The 18265-nt window shown below is 37.2% G+C and overlaps 1 protein-coding gene across 4 annotated transcripts in view; it reads left to right on the plus strand.

The window, feature by feature from the left end:
• The window catches only part of PDE10A (phosphodiesterase 10A), a 347928-nt gene that overhangs the window by 217828 nt on the left and 111835 nt on the right, over positions 1–18265 (plus strand). The window lies entirely within an intron of this gene.

An 18265-nucleotide genomic window follows, 5' to 3' on the forward strand; every position in this document is an offset into this window, starting at 1 on the left:
CAGAGAGCACTATAAACAGTATAATCTCTGGGTGTTTTTCAAAAAATGAGTGAATTTTAACTTTGCACTTTGCCCCTGAAGTGAACAGCCCAGTCATTTTAATTATGATGGTATTATCACTTGTGTGCATTGAATAAGGTACTGGGTGACGTTTTGTAGTTGTACTGGAGCTTCAGGACAAAAGCTTATAAGTAAAACTGGGAAAGATCATGAAGAACTCCAAGGCATCAGGTAGAACAAATGTTCCTGCATAATGAAAGTAATTGATACGATTAATAGAGGAGCATTAATAGAGTTGCTTTACTAATGCTAAACAGTTTGTTATTCTCTCTTTGCATAGGGAATGTTTATGTCTAGAGACTTTACTTTGAGAGTTAGTTGTTTTCTCCGCCATTGTGTTTTATATATCTAGGAAAAACATGAGATGAAAAAATAACAAAGTTGAAATAGAGCTTTGTGGAATTTGACTGCAAATGGCTACAGTTCTCTGGGAGGATGTAAGCATTTCTTTAGTGTGCTGCATCAGCTTTGGTTGTCCTGGCAGTTTTCCCTGAAGGGGAATGTTGGCTGGCAGTGTGTGGGATGAAGAAGTGCCCACAAAAAAGGCTAGGTCTCTTCAGCTGTGCTGAGCTGATGTTGTGAGACTGCCCAAGCAAAGGAAGAAGTCTGGGAATGTTCTCGTGGAGCACTCTGGTTGCTAGCAAGAGTGCTACTTGATTAAGTAGCAAGAATCTACTTGATTCTCTCCCTTGCACCCTCCAACATTTTAGGGTGCACAAGGTTTAAATTTCCAGAAAAATTTATTTTTGACATGCATTATAAAGTCAGATGTAGGTCTGGAACTGCTTTTATTACTTGACAGTGGTGAAGTAACGGCAGCACTGTTTGTTCTAGAAGAGATTTTGTTAAGGTGGAAAAAAAGAGTTATCAGAAGGCTGAACAGCTAATGGTTTTGGTATGAGTGCTCTTTGAGTCATTTGTCTTGAAGCAAGATGTTTAGTTTGGACTTTTAACTTTATAAACCATATTTCTCTTGAGAAAATAGGAATGGGTGTTAAAACAATCTGTAATTTCGTTTCAGTTAGAACTAAAAACAATAGTCAAAATTGTGCATGTGTCTATGATGTTTTCTTGAAAGTAACCAGTCCAGATAGTTTTACGGAATTCAGTGGAGAAATTAACATTGTGTCTAAACAGTGATGGATAGATGACCACATAATCCAAATGTACCTTACAACATGCCTAATTTCCCTACTAATGTCCTGTGGGACAGTCTTACTAGTTCAATGAAGATCAAAACATATGATATTACTGAGTCTGCATAAAATATTTCCTTTTTTCATGTTGCTTCATTTAAAAAATTTTAGGTTTGTTTGGTTTTTTTCCCCATGGACCTTCATGCTGTCAAAATTGTTAACATACTAGCACAGTAGACTCTTTTCTGCTACTTCTGTAGTATTGCCCACAATGGAATGCAAGAAGAGTAAAATACTCAGTAATTCTATATCCTAGATGCTTTTACAAAATTGATATTTAAAAACAACTTAAATTTTTTTGAAGTACACCTTGCTCATAATAGACTCAAATTTTCTTCTGTATTGAATAATTTTGTCATTCTTTTTTGTCCACCTCTGCAGCTGTTTGATTTGCCAAAGCTAACCAAAACCTCTCCAGGTAAAAATGAAGACCTAGAAAACCCCAAATCTACATCAGTTTTAAAGAGAGCCTATGTTTATACTTTAATACCTTTATACATTTTGAACATATTCTATGGATTTTTGAGATTGTGTTTGCCCAAGTGCACACCTTTTGTGCTATGATCTTTTGAAGGATCCTCATGCTAAGGAGTACTTAGAGAAATTTCAGATGGTTAAGGAAACAATTTTCTTCAGTCTGTGCTGAATCATTTTTCTAGCTGTGGACATGTCTTATCTCTGGATAAGATAACTATTCATACAATATGGGGTTGTTAACTCTCTTGTGGCACTTCATTAGCTGTGATATGTTAATCCTTTGGTTTGGCCATTTTAGCTCTCTTAATTCTTTCACTTCTGAGTTACATACTATGTGCAATGTTGGTTTCTAAATGTTTCATACATAAAGCTGTTGAACTGAATCGCATCAGAATCTCAAAAGAAGCAGCATTGCCTTAATGTCTGGTGTGGTTTCTCTATTAAGACAAGAGAGTTTGGGGATCGCTTTATCCATCTCACATGGGGTTTGGAAGTCTTAATTTCAAATTTCATCAGTTGTTTGCATAGCAGATTAGAAACTGGAGAAAATGATCAGGGAAAGTAAAGGAATCAATAGAAATGCTTACAAAAGAATGATCATTGGCAAGGTGGTATTTTTTTTATTTAGAGTATTTTTAGTGGATATGGTCAAGATCAAGGTGGCACTTCTAAACAGGATGTTCAATGTGCGCAGGGTACTAACAAATGTCCTTCCTTTTGCTGACCACAAATATGATTATCCTTAGGCATATGAAGAGCTCCTATTGGCTTCGTTGTACAAAATATTATAGTAGAAATAGCATGTATAAAAAATTGAACAAGATTGTGCAAGGAGCACTATATGGTTCGTTCTTCAAGGCCTCTGTTGGTTCCACAGGACTTGGGGGGTGAGGGAGAGTCTTAGGTGAACATGACATCGGTTGTTGACTTAATTGGATGTAGCTTTGTACTTTTGTTATAATACAAACAAATCAGCTTTGCTATTTGAAGACACACTAGAATAGTACACCGTATATATACTCACTGTGTAGGGCCTGTGACCCACTTTAATGATGCAAAAAATTTACTTAATTGTGTTAAAGAAACGGCTGACAAAGCATTGTCATGTAATTGAGGTGTAAGCACTTAAATAGACTTGTACAAAATTACTTGGTATTGTATATTTGCACTGAGATTTTGACACTTGTCTTGTTCCAAAAAAAAACAAAGGAGGAAGTAGAGGGGGAGATTCAAAATGGAGATACAAAGTAGACCCTTTTTTGTACTGAAGCAGTGATGTAATGGGACTGATAGGATCTTTGGAGATGATGTACATTATTTTTTCATGTGTGTGTCTGTTTTTCTTGGCTGATGAAGCATCACATCCAGTGTTTGTGTGTCATAGATCTGTAGCTACACTTACAATTCATTTATCAACTGTGTTTTCCAATTGAAGTAGAAAGAGTGAAAAATCAGACACTCTAAGAAACATAACTTCTGTAAGTCATGGGCCTCATGGGAACACATGATCCCACATGGAGTGATCCTTGATCACTACCAATAACTTCTGTATTTATCATTTAACTCAAGCAGGACCAGCATGCTTTTCAAGTCACAAATTCAATATCCCAGTTTCTATGCACAGGCCTTTGAGATGAGTGCAGTGCAGATTCTGCACTTATTCCAAGTGCAGAAATCCATCCGTAAAAGTTAGGATGAAGAATAGTGTCTACAGGTGATGTTTCTCTTCAGGCTTCTCATTCTGTTTTTCTCTGTCTTCTAAGCCTGATAAAGCAACAACCTGTCTGACCAAAATAAAGTAACAGATAAGAAAAGAAAAATATGAATCCAAAAAAATAAGATATTGTGTCATTTTGTAGATTTTCATAGCAAACCAGTGGTTATGTGTTTCACTCAATAGACAGTTTTTTAAATGTTAGGATCCTTCATCATACATTTGTTGTGTTTTATGTATGAATATGTTATTGGTATTTACCTAAAAATAGGCCATATTTAGAGACGAAAGTGTACTCGTACTGGAATTACCTCTTCAGATGAATGATTGTCCCACTGACTGTACAGTACTGTTGTGGTTCACTAGGTTGACACAACACGGGAAATGAAACTTGAAGCACAGTATGGCTATATGCAGCAAAACATTGCAATTTTTGCTGATGCAGTTTATGAAAACAGTTTTGAAGTAACAAAACTAGAACCTTTATTAGAGTGAACAGAACTCATGACAGGCTGCCCAGTCCTGGTCCTCAGCCAGTAGGTCTTCCCAGAGCTCTGCTGAATCCTTAGCAAGGAAGGTCTCTGTGCAAGCACTGAGCCATTTTCTTTTGTTCTCTACTGATGTTAGTCTGATCACTGGAGTAAAAGATGAAAAGTTTTTGTATGGAAATACCTGGAAATAAAGATTTGTCAAGGTTGCAAACCTCCTAATTTCCACAGATACTTTAACAGCTTTTCATGTTCTCCTGTAATTTATATCATTGTGATGTATCTTCAGAGGTAGAATAGGTTAAGGAAATTAATCTGAAGGAGGTGACTTTTTCTTTTGCTGTCTGATTCATACACATTGTGTAGGAAGCGTAGGATAAGACAAATAATATTTTTCAGTTGGAATGAACCTTGGAAAGCAGATGCCTTACTTGAGGATTATCTTCCTTTGTGAATGTTTTTCTAAATACTAAATACAAAGGTTCATTTGTGCAATCAAGTTTTAAGCTTGGAGTTGTGCTGTACTGTAAGGCTCCTTTGGTCCTGAGAATAATTTGCTATAGTAAATATTGCTGAAGCTGTGCATTTGGAGAAATAATCTGGGCTGTTTAAATCTTGTTTGCAATAAGAAACTGCACCCGTTCTTGGGTTTCCTGGAGGACACTTACCTTGATAAGCTTTTTAATGAGTACGTCCTATCCTCATTTCTCTGGCAGCCCTTCTATCAGCTGTATGTGAAAGGGAGCATTAATCCCTCGAATGCACACATTGTTCTGCCTTCTCTGAACCTGGATGAGAAGAAGTTCCTTTCTTCTACGAGTGTGTGGGGAAAGCAGGAGAAATTTCTGTTAGGATTTACTGCAACCATACACAGCGCAGTAGGCCAAAGTATAATCAGGGCTCTGTTCTGCAGTCTGACCTGCCTCACCAGTCCCATTTGACCTCCTCCCTCCTAGTTATACACACCTTCCTTCCTTCCTTCCCCTTTTTTTCTCTTTTATTTTCACGCTGGAGAGGTTGAAGTGCCAGACCCTGCAAACTGATAAGATAAGAACCACATGGTGCATGCCATAAGCCAGGGGTCCCTACTGGGTCCACTGACGCACGCAGTCCTCCCCTGATGTCAAAGAGCTGATAAGTAGCACCTTGGCTCCAATCCCAAACCTCTGTGCCAAGAGGGGAAAAAAAAGCTCTTTGTCTGGAAAAGGCAGCTCTGCTGAGATATTTTTTTTAACATCTTGCTGCTTTTCTTGAATTCAGGCCAGAGTTCTGTCTGTTTAAACTATTTAGTATTATTCCTGAATTGTTTGGCAAGAATAGATGCCCGCTCAAAAAAGTGTGTTTAATTCATCATGCGTGATGTATATTTGACTGTACTTGCAGCATCAGACACACAATCCAATGTGCAGTGTTTATAAAGCGTGATAGCCGAGCCCACACTGCAGTGCTGTTTAAAGCTATATGAATCTTACTTTTCAAGAATCTAGTATCTGATCATGAAGCAGAACAACAACAAAAAATTTCAAATTTAAGACTGCATTAATGATTTAAAAAAAAAGGGTTGGATGTCAAAATGATTCCATAATAAACATAGAACAGTACTCTTTGAAGTCCTTGAACTTTATTGTTTTTGTTCATCTTTATAGTTCCTATTGTTTGCTTCTCTGTATTAAACTGTAAGTTTAGTGATTCAGATTTTGAAAGATGTGCTCCTGCTTTAGAAGTATTACATTTTCTTTTGTTAATTTTTCTTAACAAAATAACTTTCTGCTGAATAATGCAGGATATTAAAACCTTTAGAAATAACATGAGGTCATGAGCTTACATGAATTCAAAGCTTTAAGTGTTGTAGTATTTTTAAGATAGGAAATTGAATGTTTTTCACAGTCATGTGCTTTTTTTTGTATACTTATTCAAGCCTGTTGTTTGCAAATAGCATGTTCATCTATATAAATGTTTCAAAATTTGTGTTGTGCTATTTGGAATTTCTAGATGTGTGTCCAATTTTTCTAACTTCAGTGTTCTTGCGGAAGTATTTATAGGACTATACAGTCACGGTTTTATTTCATGCTGCTGTAAAGCCAAATCCAAAACAGACATGCCAAGATAACCCAATTAATCACAGGACTCAACGACCTGAGTAGCCACTGCAGTGGCTACTGCTGTTGAAACCCCCTGAGGCTGCTAGCCTTTGAAGTGTTGCTGCTGTAATGAAGCAGTGGCAGGATGGCACTAACACGGTTATTCTGGGCTAATAATTCAAATCCTTATCCAAAGCTTTTTTGGGAAACTACATGATTTCAGGAAATACCTCATAACTCTTTTGGAGGTCTACTTTTAATGCTACCTGAACCAAAGGAGATATGTCTGTGTGTTATGAAGCACAAGGCTGATGCTAACTTTAATGCGTCATTTTTAGTGATGATAAAGTGAACATCAGTGTGTGTGTTATATGTGCCTTCTTGGATGTGTTATTAAAATATTTAGACTCACTTTGGGCTACTTTGTGTATAAAGCCATATATCTTACTTGTCATCCATTTGCAGAATTTCATCCATTTATCATAGGACCAAAAGTCTGTGTGTGTGTGTGTAATGTTTAAAATGCCAAACATGAAGGTCTACTGCAAAACAGCTTTTCACAGTTGCATAGGATTATGCTAATGCTCAGTGCTGCTCAAAGTACTGTTTTGGGTATCTGAAAGTATAATTTCTCTGGGGACTGGCACTCTGCTGACTATATAGGCATTGCTTGCAAAATTCAGCTGGATTTCCAGTCAGGAGGAGCTTGCAAGATTTGTGCCTGAGAGGCTCTGAGTTGGATTGGATGCACAGCATCAAGTGTTATTGGGGCTTTGAGAAACCTGGTCTAATGGAAGGTGTCCCTGCCCGTGGCAGGGGAGTTGAAACTCGATGATCTTTAAGGTGTGTCCCAACCCAAACCATTCTATGATTGTAAAAGACTATGTTGCTTCTCAGGTATGTAGTTGTTTTAAGAGATGCCTAAATCATCATGAAGTGAAATGGGAGATCAAGTGATCCATTATGTACTTTTGACTGCATAAGAAGTCAGAATGAGCAGACTGTGGTTTAAATGAAGTGCAACGCTGACATTTCAGGGAATTACTACTAGAAACAAATGATGCAGCAAATTGCATTATTGCACAGTGCTTTTCTACCATATGATAGTGGGTTTTGTTTTCTGATTGTATGGAAGGGTTTCCCTTGGCTCTCTTCCCCTTCTCTGGTTATTGTATACTTAATTCTCAAAAGAAAGTCTACAAAAAGTGGTTTGTGAATCCTCTTCATGGAAAAGAAAGGAGAGGTGTTCTCATAGTTCTCTACTGCTGGTTTCTAGAGACCATAATCACTCTAGAATACTTTTAAAGAGAATATATTATGAAACATGAGGCTTGTTAAACCATTAAAAACAAAAATACAATAAAAGAGAGATCCAGATATTGTCCACATACCTGTGTAGTTTCAAAATTGTTACATTAATAAAAAGCCTTTGTCTGAAAAATCTTCTGCTTATTCTTTGCAAGAGAAACTACAGATAGATACTATAATTAATAGAGGCCAAATTTCATCAGCTGACTTCAGCAGGATGCTGTTTCACCCTATGTGTTCAAGAATAATTATCCCCAGATAATTTTAGAAAGAATTGCAATTATTGTTTTGAAGTCAAAAACATTTCACAAGTCCTCAGTGGAAGCTATCATACATAGTATTAATTTCCTGTATATTGTGACGCTAAACACTTTATACTCATGAAATGTTAATGTTTATAAAATACAAAATAGCTTAAATTCTCATTTTATCAGTTAGAATCATTTTAATAATAGCATGAGAAGATAATTGTGTTTTAATGTGAGTAATTGTATAATTTTTGTCCTTTAGCAATTTGGAGACTGAAACTGATTTCATTATAGTCAGCAGCATGATCTCACCATCTTTAAGAAAAGCACCAGGCTGTGTACTCTTCTTTTGCTTTTGCTACTATGGTTTTTGTATTGCTTATATTAGTTAAAATTCATGAAATAATTTTCTTCTGAGTAAAATTAACTTTAAAACAGATGCTGAATTTTACTGATCAAACCCCTTTAGAATAACTCAGCTTTTTATTTTAAAAGACAGGTTTTTGTGTGAAGAGTAATCTAGCAATATATTTGTGACGTTCTAGATGTTTTAAAATCTGTATACAGGACATACAACATGACATGAGAGGAGGAGGATGAAGGTTATGTAATGCAGAGTAACTGAAAAAATGTACCACTTAATAAAATAACCAGAAATGGTGAGATGTAAAATGAGTTATAGCTTATGTGAATCAACCCTCAAGATGTTCCTTACAAAAAGCCTAGATATTTGAGCCAGAGGGAAGTTGTAAGTGAAGTTGAAATGTGCACTTAAAGCTGATCTAATGACTGTAAGATGGTAAGCTACGACCAAACACTTTATACAGCTGTAAAGGAGGAGCATTTTTGGAAGTCTGTTATAGCCTAAGCAGCGGTACTTCATGAAATTCTTCTTGATTTCTTTGTTCAAGACTTTAGTTCTCTGGGGGCTGCCCTCTCCCTCCCAGTCAGTGCAGTGTTTTGGTTGCCTGCTGCTGATTCTTTCTCCCAGGCCCAGCAGGCATGCTCGCGCCCATGCCTGGGTGTGCCGTATTGCTGTCCTGGGCAGAGAAGAACTGCTTTCTGTGAGGCAATAAGTTTGCGGTGTGGCAACACTGCTTGGGAACGGGATGTGCATTTTCCCTCCATGCCCTTCTGTGCTTCCTCTGTGCCTCTGAGAGCCTCTCCCAAGTTCTCATCTCTTGGTGATTCAGAAGGGGTACCAATAATAGATGTCCATCACTGTTGTGACTTGTATGTGGTAGTGGTTTCTAATGATAAGCTGAACATTTCTTGTGCTCTTTTTTATCTCCTTCTCCTTCTCTTGTACTGTTTCAGGCTTTTCTGCTTCTTGGTTTGGGAGCTGCTATAGTGAGCTATAGAACATTATCTCAACTTTAATGCTGTTCTGTTCATTATCACAGATAAAACAGGGAGTCGTCACTGAAATTATACTGGGATTACTTTGCAAAGTGAACAATGTTACTCAAAGAATAATTTTCTCTTCAGCTTAACAGCACATACAAGACTACAAGACTTGGGCTACATTTATCTCATATCTTTCATGGAAGATGGTGTTAAACATGACGGTATGTGTACAAAAATCAGTGGATGCTACAAGGCAGGAGATAATTTGCAAAGAGGGAAGATGAAACAAAAATCTTGATAAAACGTAGTAGTTATCTACGATGAAGCAAGTAAAGAATGACAAATAACAATGAATACAAGATATGTAAGTGTCAAATCAGATATAGGCAGATATAAGTAATGTAGAATCAGATATGGGGACAGTAGCGGATAGCAAAATGGGTTAGTCAAAGTATGGCACAAGTCTTAATAACAGAAATATTACAGTTGAAATCTGAAAAAGGAATTTCCCTCTCTTCACCACTGGTAAAGCAAATATAACGTGTTGAAAGAGAAAAATAACGTTTGAAAGACAAATCTCTGTAGTACCAATGAGTTAGAATCCAGAGGAAAGCAACAGGCTTGTAGTAGACTTAGAAAACATAATAAATTTTGATCCATCTAGAATAGAGAAGATGGATTGAAGAGGGCAATGTAGAACATAGCCATCAGTTTGAGAGAACTTGGTACATGAAGCAAGACAGTTGTTTTCTGTAGGAGGTCATGGTATCACAAGAGAAAACCTCAGGGAGACACTGACTAAATAATAAGAAACACTGACAGTTAACCAATATAAGCTGGAATGGTTGCTACCATAGACGTTTAGGAACAGCTTTCAAATGATATCTAAGAAGGGGTACACTTACAAGTACTTACTTGATCTTGTTTCAGATCAGAGAAAGAAATTTAAAGATTCTCTCATATTATGTGTTTCTGTGCTGTTTACTGTGTACTTTGGTGCTTTTTTTTTTTTTAATAACCTCTATCTTTGAATGTATAAATGTATGGATTTAAATCCAGAAGCTTTGTAGTAGTGAAAACTACACTTTGTTTACACTAATTTAAAAAAAAAAAAAAAGACAACGGACAATTAGTGAGTGACTTGCATTTAAGCCCTTCAGTCTTTCCCCTGAATCTTGGCAGCAATTAGGAAAATGCAAGATTTATGAGATTTTAGAAATCTCCTCCTGCTTTTTCTTTCACAGAGAACAATAGTTTAAAGCTGTCTTTCACAGCTCTTTTATTTCTTCCAAAACACAATTTGGTATGAGAACACTATGCTGCTAAATTAATGTAATTAAGCAGTTTTGTTAGCTTTTACTTTCTGCTCTTTATAAAAATGTCTTCCAAAATCCATTAGAAGGTGAGGGCAAGAATTTGTGCAGTGTTTGCTTAAATGGTACCTCAGATAGAAACCTGTTGTTTACAGATGGGACAAAATATTCCTGATGTGTATGTAGACTATAGACAGCTGAAAGGTCAGTATCTCTGTCCCCAGCTGTATAAAAATGCAAGATGAAGACAGCAAGGAGCCAAGACAGAAGAAGTGAAGTGATCGGGCAAAGAGATTAGCTGAATATTTGAGTTTCAGAATATGAGAGAATTTGGTTATGGAAAACAGCATGTAATTTTCAAACTGTTACCCTGACAGTGGCTGTAGGAAGTCTGTGCTGGAGGTGGCAGAGGAGGGGTGGGAGTGGGGGGAGAAGAGAGGTGATAAAAGCTTACTTAAATAGTGTGGCAGCAAAATATAGCCACAGTGTTCAAACTTTGTGAAAAATCTGTGCATTTAATACAGCATATGGGGAATTACAGAAGTCTGGACAGGAAATAATTTAGGTCTGAGTAAAGTTGTACTGAGGAAGCCTGACGTAAGGGATAATGTAGTGCACATTTGTGGTGCATTATTGTTTCTATTCTAATACAAAATGATGGCTGTAAATCTAAAATGCAACCTTTGGAGAGAACAGTTCTGTTTTGGATACAATCTTGGAGAAAATGGTAGATAGGCCACCACTGCTTGTAATGCAACTGTTCAAAATAATATTCAGCAATTTAGCAAAGGAGTTGATGTTTTCAGATGGTCAGTGTTCCATGGAGAGCTTAGGCTAAGTTGTAGCAGATGAATCAGAGAGTCACAGAATACGATGAGTTGAAAGGGATTTACAGGGATTATCAAGTCCAGTTCCTGGCCCTTCACAGGAGCATTCCCAGGAGTCACACCACGTGCCCAAGAGCATTGTCCAAACACTTCTTGAACTCTGTCAGGCTGGTGCTGTGACCACTGCCCTGGGGAGCCTGTTCCAGTGCCCAGCCACCCTCTGGGGGAAGAACCTTTTCGTAATATCCAACCTAAATGTCCCCTGATACAACTTCAGGCCATTCCCTTGGGTCCTGTCACTGCTCACCACAGAAAAGAGATCAGTGCCTGCCCCTCCTCTTCCCCTCATGAGGAAGTTGTAAGTGCAAGGAGGTCTCCCCTCAGTCTCCTCCAGGCTGAACAGACCAAGTGACCTCACCGGCTCCTCACATGGCTTCTCCTCAAGGCCCTTCATCATCCTCATTGTCCTGCTCTGGATGTTCCCTTAGAGCTTTCTGTCTTTTTTACCTCAAGGTGCCCAAAGCTGCCCCCAGGACTCGAGGTGAGGCCAGCCCAGTGCAGAGCAGAGCAGGACAATCCCCTCCCTTGCCCGGTGGCAATGCTGTGCCTGAGGTACCAGGACAGGGTTGGCCCTCCTGGCTGCCAGGGCCCTGCTGGCTCATGTTCAACTTGCCGTCGACCAGGATACACATGACCCTTTCTGTGGCGCTGCTCCCCAGCATCCCATTCCCCAGCCTGTCCATACATCCAGGGTTGTCCCATCCCAGGTGCAGAATCCAGCACTTTCCCTTGGTGAACTTCATATGGTTGGTGATTGCCCAGCCCTCTGATTTGTTGAGGTCTCTCTGCAGGTTCTCTCTGTCCTCAAGGAACTCAACAGCTCCCCCCAGTTTTGGAACTTTCCTCTGTGAACTTGCTCTGTATCCCTTCCAGTCCTGCGCCCAAGTAATTTATGAAGATGCTGAAGAGCACAGGGCCTAAGATGGAGCCCTCTGGAACCCCACTAGGGACAGGTCCCCAGTCTGATGTCACCCCATTCGCTGTAACCCTTTGTGCCTGACCTGTGAGCCAGTTGCTCGCCCATCCCATGACGTGTTTATCCATCTGTGTGCTGGACATTGTGTCCAGAAGGATCCTGTGAGAGACAGTATCAAAAGCTTTACTGAGATCAAAAAGATTACATCATCTGGCTTCCCCGATCACCTAGGTGGTCTACCTTATCATAAAAAGGTTTGATAAGGAAGACTTTCTGCTCATGAAGCTGTGTTGAATGTGCAGTTCTATCCTGGCTGATTTTTTTTTTTTTCCAGTGGCTGGCAAAACAAGTTCTTTCTTCCTAAGCACTGCAGAAAATACCTTAACAGAAAAAGAAGGAGTAACAAGAGGTTTCCGTTCAAAAGATGGTGTGAAGTTACAGTTACAAGCAGACAAGCTTGAACTTCATGGACTGAAGGAATGCATGTGGATTAGAAGGAAGCAGTGATGGGACAGTTGTTGCCTAGAGCTTCTAGCTGTTGTTTTGCACGGTCTGCACATCAAACAGAAAATTTTGGACACCCTTGATTTAAATTCATTTAAACTGACCATCTTCCCTGTGTCACTTGAAAGCCATAATGTTATTACAGCAGTTTGTTTTAACTTGGTTTGAATTATCCAAATATGTAAATTCTTTCTTTCCACTAAGTGGTAGGATTTACAAGAGAACTGAATCATATTGGGTAACTGTCATAGAAATAAATGCTGCTGTGGTTTCTACAGGACTATACCTCATTTAAAAATCTTATTAAAGCATCTGCCAGCTTTTTGTGAGGGTATACTCTCTGCAAGTTTGACTTGTCCTTTTGAGTGTTTTCAAGTTCCAAATTAAATTCCTGTTATTGCTGTGCTACCTGTGTTTGTGAAAAGCACTGGGATACTTTCTAGGGGATATGACATCTGTGAGAACATCTCCTTTTTTCCAGAAACAGTGACATTTTCCTCTAGTGTAAGTTATTTGATTAATATTCCTTTATCTCATCAAAGAGGATCTTTCACTGAGAATCTATACCTTCTGCAGGTATACAATTCAGTAGAATTTATAAATGAATTCCCAAATTTAGAAATAATTAAGATTTGTACCGTGTCTATTTAATACAATATGGTTTTGGAAATATCCATAGAATCATTACAGTATTTCAAACTGCATTGTTTTGGTTAGCTTTATGTCTGCTTTTTAGGGTGAAGTGGAAAGTGTGAAAACTTGTTGCTCTTCTCAGAGTTTATGGTTGATCTGAAAAGTCACTGGGGTCTGAATATTTCAATTGCTCTGTTTTTTTGGATAAGTAGAATTTTAAAAGGTGACTGCACATTAAGGACATGGCAACATTGCAGTTAACTCCCACTGTGTTCAATAAAAGTTAATGGGAAAGCTTCACATTTCTGAAAATAAGATTAATTAGATGAGGGTCTTAAAATGCTAGGCTCATAAACGTAAGGCCCATCACAAACCATTTAAAATTCTATATTCCTCTCATGTGATATACTTATTTTCATGTAACTGTATTATTGAGTTTTTTTGTCCATAGTGATGACTTGATCAATGTTGAGCCCTTGGGACAGATTACTGTGTGTGTAGTAATGTAGAAAGTAGAAGAAAATGACCAACAGAAACTTTTCCTCTCTCTCATCAGTAGCAGCATATCTTTAAATGAATGGAGATAGGTGGTTATGAGCAGCCAGAATTTTAGCTGTACAAACTATTTGTTTGGGAATGTAGGAGACAGAGGGTACTTCAGATGATTAAAAGGACCTGACACATATTACATTTGAAAATGTTTATGCAGGATATGTACTGTAAAGTCATTGTGCACATGAGTATAAATACTGTTAGATCTTTTCTTAGGAGTTGTAAATAATAGACAAGGTTTTCAGTAAGAGACATCAATGATGAAATATTTATTTGGTATGAGTTTATAGCTATAACATTAAGACTAAACTACTGATCTGAGTTAATCTTTAAGTGTCAGGAATAGTATAAGATTTTAAAGCTCTGTGAGTTTATAACATATAATGAGGTAGCAATTTGGACTCCTCCACACTTAGAGGGAAAAAAAAATGCAAGAATCATTTAACTTCCCTTTTTCTTTTAAATGATCATAAAATTGATATTCTTGAAAGTCTGTGGGTTTAATTAATTAGTGCTTATAGTACCTGGAGGTAATATTTAAATAGAAAGAAATTTGGTATGTAAACATAACAAAAGCTGTATTTAATTTTTTTGAAGACATGTCTTTGCTTTGTTTTGAAATAACAGGGTAGTAACTGTGGGCCCTAAAAATACAAGTTTACCCAGTGTTATTTACAACTTGATAGAGTTCAATTATAGGAAATGTGGGAGGACAATACTTTAAGAACTAGTTATTTCTTATGGCAAGACTCATGTTGTTTAAAATGGAGTGACATTAAAGAGCATACAAACTGCATCACTGTTTTTTTCTATCTTCAGAGGCAATCTGTTTTTTGCAAATAAAAGCTGAGGATTTTTTGAAGATTCTGCTTCTAATAATCCAGCCATTACACTGCTTTTAATTTCAGTATCATTGTTCTGAACTAGAAAACAACTTCCAGCATCAAGGCACCGTGACATTGGCTTGTTTTCTCGTGAGTGCATGTGGTGCATCTGTAATTTTTTCTTTTAATTAAGTAGTACATTTTTTCCCATGATGCTACTTTAAAGAAACCAAGACATATGAAAGCAAGGCGAAATCAGTGCTATATTTGGCAAAAGAGTAGTGTGTATCTTTTGGTGCTGTTCCCTCACTGTTCTAATTGGGTGGAAAGAAGAACTTTACTTTTCATGACCCAACAAAAATGCCGCTATTCTGGGTGAGGTTTCTCCATGAGCAAAACAGTCAGAGCCGTGTTTTAGTATAATGAATTCAGCTGTTCATTTGCTTCCTAATGCTCCCCAAAGCAAGCCGTGTATGTGCCTACTACCTCATCTCAAGGAGTTCTCTGAAATGAGAACTCCTTCACTTGCCATAATTTAACCATCACACTGGCCACAGTATTTCCATTCCTATGGTTCATCCCTAAATGACCATACAAGTATGTGTTGTGCTTATGTACTACATTTACAACCATAGTTGTAATGTTTCAACTAATATTTTTGCTTAGTAGTGCAAATGAAATAAGCTTTATTCATTACTATAGAATACATAGATAAACCTATAAAATTATTAAATTTTATATTAGTTTGGCAAGTGTAGTTATGTACCCTTAGTAATAGGAGGAAGTTATGGTAGATTTCTATCAATTTAATTAAAGCTCCATCGAGGGAATAGTTGTTCTAGCATGTGTGTGGAATGATTGCACACTAGATCTTTGTACAGTAGCTTTTTGAAGTAGTGCCCTTCTACAGTGAATTTCTCTTGTTGTGGGTGGTGAAGGGGATCCCTAGGTCTTGATAACAAAGTAGTAATATTTTATCTCCGGATTTGCAATCTTTATCACTGTAACTGCGGAGCATCTTCCCAGCATGGGCATTACATTTCTTTCAGGGAAGAGGAAAGCGTAAGTTCTTAACTGATTCAACAGTTTAGTAGCATTTGCTTCTGCATGTTAAAAGCAAAGCCCAGTAAAAAAATGTGCATGTGCATGGATGTGAGTTGTTCTAGGAGATGTACTTAAACCAAAGCAAAACGGCCCCTTACTGTTATCATTCATATATATTGTACAGTAAAATGCCACTGTATGGGAACCAGAAGTAGTTTTATGAGAACAAACTTGGAGGAGGGTGTACCAGTGCTCCCAGTTGAGTGCTGTGGTCCCTGTGCTGGAATACTGTTGCTTATTCTGCTTCTGGCTTTGTCACTTCTCAGTATCTGTAATACCTATGACCTACTGCAGATGCTTCCCTCCCTCCTTTGCCTACCTCCAGCCAGAGCTCCTCATGGCCTGCTGGCTAAGGCACTGCAGGGATTTAAGAGTTGTTGGTTCAAAGAACTTTGTCTGTGGAGGGTAACAGCACTCATTTTACCTTCTTTTCAGGTGTTCCTCCTACTAGGCATAAAATGGTTGTATAAAATATTGTGTTTGGTGGTTCCTTTTGGCCTGTGTTAGCAATATACTGATCACACCCATAGTTTCAGACTCTCTTGGATGTTTAGGCACCCCTTTGCACCCCTCTGGTCACAGAAGCAATGACAGTGTACCCTGAGATTTTTCATGTTGTGTTTCTTTGATTTAGAGGAAATTAAGATAAGTCAGAATACGTTGTAGATGCGTGCCCTGAGCATGAATGAAAACAAAGCTCAAAGATGTTTTTCCTGAATACCAGAGGAGAAAATTATTTTCTCCGTTTCAATAACAGGAGAAATGCTTGTCCCATTTATGTGTATTCCTAGATAAATCTCAAGGAGTCTCTTATCAGTTGATCTCTCACCAAGAGTTTTCATTGTTTGTTTTTTTTTAAATGAAGAAACCACAAACCAGAAGCCCATTAAGTTGGTATGTTGTATGTATGACAACTTGAAATAATGTACTGTTGGCCATTATTCTTTTAAATTGTCTTTTAAAGTCAAAGACATGACAATCCATGTCAGGAGGAAGCAGAATATCACTCTGATAGCTTGGCTTTACAGCTTTTGCTTAGTTAAAGCTTTTCTTATGGGTATTACTTAAATTCCAGCTGATCTTTTTGGGTTTTGTCAATTTGTATAAAGTGTGTGCTATATATACATTTTGTGAACATTTAGAACATAATTTCTGTGGGGTAAAGGAAATGCTGATGAATACAATAGATTTCCAAAGAATTCATTTCAAGTTCTTATTATCATCTACCATAAAAACCCAACAAATCAAATTTTCCCCGTCCCCCAAAATTCCACTAAGCTCCAGATATTTCATTCACTTTTTGCAGTAAGTTTGGGAAGTATCCCCTGCATGTTTTATAGTTGACATAAGGGTGATACTCTTTGTCAGAACACTTTAACTTCAAGATGGATTTGACATTAACTGGAGAGCTCCAACAAATAAAATTTTCTGATTCTCTTAACTGTTACAAAAAAAATTACCCAGTGCTTTTCCACTTCTCTGATTAATTGCAAAATAAAAGCAACTAAGAATAATGTTACCTAGCAAGTATTGAACTTTATGGAAAAATATATTTTTCTTTAAATTCTTTATTCAAGATAATTATTTTTTACCTCAGTAAACCCACTGATTTTTCATGTGCCGCCTGTGGTATTTGGGAGTTAGTCTTCCAAAAAAGTTCTTATAGGCGAGTTTGAGTTTTTTGGGTTTTTTTTTTTGATGTTATACTGTTCTTTTTCTGAAGAAGAGCTGTAAATGTTAATCCAGTTTACTAATATTTTTATTTTTAAATGATGGTTTTTGCAAACATATCGACTATAGCTTTAAAAGATCCTAATTGAACACATAAGTGCTCAGTGAGGGATGGTTATGCACAAAACTGTTCTTGAATAGCAGTTTTGACTCAGCTTTGTGTCTTTTTGGTGGTATTTCAGATTGATTAGGTAGCCTTCTTGACTTGAAAAACACTGCTTGATTTCACCTTATTTTTCTTTGCCTAACTCTAAGAAAGTTCATGTTATGTGTAATGTGTTTTCCTTAATGGTTTGCCAAATAAATCAATTAGTAAGGTTTAGTTCATTCCAGTGCTTCTAGTAAGGACAATTAAAGAAAGAAGCACATGTCTGCATGTTGCGTAATAGAGGAATTTTGAGTTGCATAGAGATGTGGGCTTCCACCACTCACTTGTTTGTTCTGGAAAATGCAGCTTTGTTGAAATGAAAGTACAGACATGTTACTTCTAATAGAAAGATTATGAGGAAATAACTCAGTTTATATTTTTCAGAATTTTAAAGAAAATAATAAAAGTACTAAGTAGTAAAATGAAAAACAAATAAAAATGTCCCCAATTTTCATACTTCTATAAAGTTGTCTTTTTAACACTGGTTAGAAATAAAACCAAATTTCAGAATATTGGAATATTTGTGTTTCTTAGGAAATTCTACTTTCCAACTTCTTCTAAGAAACTAATTGATTAGATTTGGATATTTTTAAAAAGTACTTGTTTATTTTGTCCAAATAGTGTGCTAGCTGATCTTTTCTAGACATTATGTACTTGCAAGTTAGTGTAGCTATGTGGCTTCTCAAATAGCATGCATTCATTTTTCCACATTTTGGCTGTAATCTCCAATCCCT

This window comes from Corvus moneduloides, chromosome 3, assembly GCF_009650955.1.
Source record: "Corvus moneduloides isolate bCorMon1 chromosome 3, bCorMon1.pri, whole genome shotgun sequence".
Classification (NCBI taxonomy): Eukaryota; Metazoa; Chordata; class Aves; order Passeriformes; family Corvidae; genus Corvus; species Corvus moneduloides.